Source organism: Apodemus sylvaticus, chromosome 19 (assembly GCF_947179515.1).
Source record: "Apodemus sylvaticus chromosome 19, mApoSyl1.1, whole genome shotgun sequence".
NCBI classification, from domain to species: Eukaryota; Metazoa; Chordata; class Mammalia; order Rodentia; family Muridae; genus Apodemus; species Apodemus sylvaticus.
Genome location: NC_067490.1, coordinates 60,306,190 through 60,309,490, shown reverse-complemented (window position 1 = coordinate 60,309,490; position 3,301 = coordinate 60,306,190). Strand labels below are relative to the sequence as shown.

Here is a 3,301-nt window from a genome sequence, read left to right as displayed (position 1 = left end):
CTTGCTTCTTTTGTATTCTTGCTTCTCTTGCTTGCTTCTGATGCTACTTTTACAGCCCTTCCACACACACTTGCCTCTCCATTGTAATAAATATGTGCTGAGAATTTGGTGTCTGGGTATGTCTTATACCAATTCCAGGGAGCTGACTTTCTTTTCAGAAATAAAAGTGTAACAAGAAACATGGGTTTCTGTTGTACATTCAACCTTTGTAAAGCACAGGAGTATGGGAATAAAGTTGGCTGGCATTTATCATTTGTTCTAGAAGTCTTTAAGAAAATGTAAGTCGGAGCCCTGCCCTATTCTCCGGGACTGGGCGGGGCAGGGCCCTGCGGTCTGTCCAGAGACCTCAGGCTGGAGAGCCAGTGACTTTCTTGTTGGCAATCTCAGAAAGGCCATGTCTGGTGGCGTAGCCCCTCGGTGCTTAATCAAGATTCACTATTGCGAGTCTAGGTCCAAGCCACTACTATGCCCAACCCCAGCAGTACCTCCTTTCCTGGCCCTCTCCCTGAGGAAATTAGGAACCTGTTGGCAGATGTTGAAACATTTGTGGCAGACACACTGAAAGGGGAAAATTTATCCAAGAAAGCCAAGGAAAAGAGAGAATTTCTCATTAAGAAGATAAAAGATGGGGGCTGGTGAGATGGCTCAGCAGTTAAAAGCACTGACTGTTCTTCTGAAGTTCCTGAGTTCAAATCCCAGCAACTACATGGTGGCTCACAACCATCTGTAAGGAGATCGGATGCCCTCTTCTGGTGTGTCTGAAGACAGCTACAGTGTACTTACATATAATAAATAAGTAAATCTTAAAAAAAAAAGAAGATAAAAGATGTAAAGTCTGTTTATCTTCAGGAATTTCAAGACAAAGGTGATGCTGAGGAGGGGGATAAATATGATGATCCTTTCGCTGAGCCTTCAGACATGATTTCCTTAGCCTCAGAGCACTATGATAAAGATGATGATGGCCCCACAGATGGAAATCAATTTCCTCTGATTGCAGCCCAGGACCTTCCTTTTGTCATAAAGGCTGGCTACCTGGAAAAACGCAGAAAAGATCACAGCTTTCTGGGGTTTGAATGGCAGAAGCAGTGGTGTGCTCTCAGAAAAACAGTATTCTACTATTACGGGAGTGATAAAGACAAACAACAGAAAGGTGAATTTGCAATAGATGGCTATGACAACAAAATGAACAACACCCTTAGGAAGGATGGAAAGAAAGATTGCTGTTTTGAAATCTGTGCTCCCAATAAACGTATCCCAAACGTATCCCAGCACACTCTCCCAAAGATACTGAGGAATGGGTCCAGCAGCTGAAATTTATCTTACAAGACATGGGATCCGATGTTATTCCTGAGGAGGATGATGACGAAAGAAGAGAATTATATGATGACGTTGATCATCCTGATCCGGTCAGCAGCCCACAAAAGAACCAACCAATAGATGTTGAAATTCATGAGGAACTTCCAGAGGAGGAAGAGGACACTGCTTCAGTGAAGACAGCCGAGCAAGGAAAGGGGAGGTGGGACAGCATGCATCACCCCTCAGGAGATAAAAGCACTGATTATGCTAATTTTACCAGGGTTTGTGGGACTGTACTGGAGCTCTTTCTGATGAGTTGTCCTTTAAGTGTGGCGATGTGATTTACATTCTTAGCATGGAATACAATAGATATGGCTGGTGGGTAGGAGAGATGAAGGGAGCCATTGGCTTGGTGCCTAAAGCCTACCTAATGGAAATATATGATATTTGAGATGCTGGAGAAGTCTTATGTCCGTCTGCAAGTGCCTTGGAACTCGGTACGCCTGAATGCCTGCCCAGAGCCACCCTCCTTTGGGTGAATTCCTGCTTCAGCTGTCAGTCTATGTAGTCACTCACTAAAGCACTCTGATGGCAGATTAAGCAAGTAGTGATGGGTTACATTAGATACAGCAGTAGAGATAAGACCTGTTGCTTTTCAAATAATAATTAGTTTTAATTTACCCATTTGGTTTGTATGGGAAAATTCATTGTGATTGTACGTGAATCTTAGTCATTGAAGCTGCTAGTGAGGGTTGCTGTTTCTCTTAGTCCCTAAGTATAAGTTATTTTTAGAGTGCTGCATATAATTTCATAGACTTTGTACATTTTGAGTCTTTAATAAGGACTTCTTAAAAAAAGAAAGAAAGAAAGAAAGAAAATGTAAATGGTATGATAAATTAAGCAACCCATCCGTGGTTCTCAAATTTCTTATAAAAACATACATTGGCAAATCAGTCCCAGAGATTCTGATTCCATATAACTGAAGTTCAAGAATTATAAACTGTAGCAAGGTTAAGGTGGTGATTATGATAATAATCATGATACTATTAGTATAGAAAACATACTTTGAGAAGCATTTACATTAGGAATGCTATGAAAATAGGAGGTTTCACATAGCCTTTAGAGAGGCTATCAGCTTTCATATTTAATGGCTTCATGGATAGACTCAAGATACTGAAACAAAATCCAACTAATGACCCAAGCAGCTAATCAACCATCAAAACTTCACAGAGTCTCATCAAACATTTTATGATAAATCCCAGACTCAGGAAGGGAAACAAGACACTGAAATGGCCACATCTGGTAGACACACAACTGCCTATAAATATAATTCTTAAAGATCTGATACCCTCCTTTGGGCTCTACAGGAACTTATATGTGATGCAGACACACACCCTCCACACACACACACACACTGGCACACATTGACAACTACAACTACCTCACACGCAAGTTGAACTGCCTGCTTCTAAACTGGCTAAGACTGTTGTATCTTACAAGATTTTAGAGTAATTAAATCTGTACTTTCCTATAAATCAGGCAAAGCTTTTATCTAAGGCAAATTTTGAGCAAGATGATAAAGTATTCAAATCTCTCCTGATTTTATTACAAACTCCAGAGAAATAGCTATGTTATAGTTTCTGCATAAGAAAACAACAACATCATCACCAATACCTTATTCTAAGTCAGCAGGATATGTCTAAAATTAACCATGAAATAGATTTTGTAGTGGGAATCATCTTACAAATCTTGACATAGGAAAGTTTATGGTCATGTAAACACTCCTATGACTTAACAATTAAATTGCTCCATAGCAATGCTGGATCAAATTTTAATATATTTCAGAAAAATATTATTAAAATTGTGATACCATAAAATCTATATGGAATGAAATAATATCAGTTACTTTAATTGTCTTGGCAGAATATTAAATTGAATGCCAGAAAGATCATGTACAATTATTTTACTGCAACCTCTGTGATAACCCAGAAGACACAGCCTTTGT

General features: G+C 39.5%; 1 pseudogene; it reads left to right on the top strand.

The window, feature by feature from the left end:
• Positions 1-465: 465 nt before the first annotated feature.
• Positions 466-1,754, top strand: LOC127669695 (src kinase-associated phosphoprotein 2-like; annotated as a pseudogene).
• Positions 1,755-3,301: the final 1,547 nt, after the last annotated feature.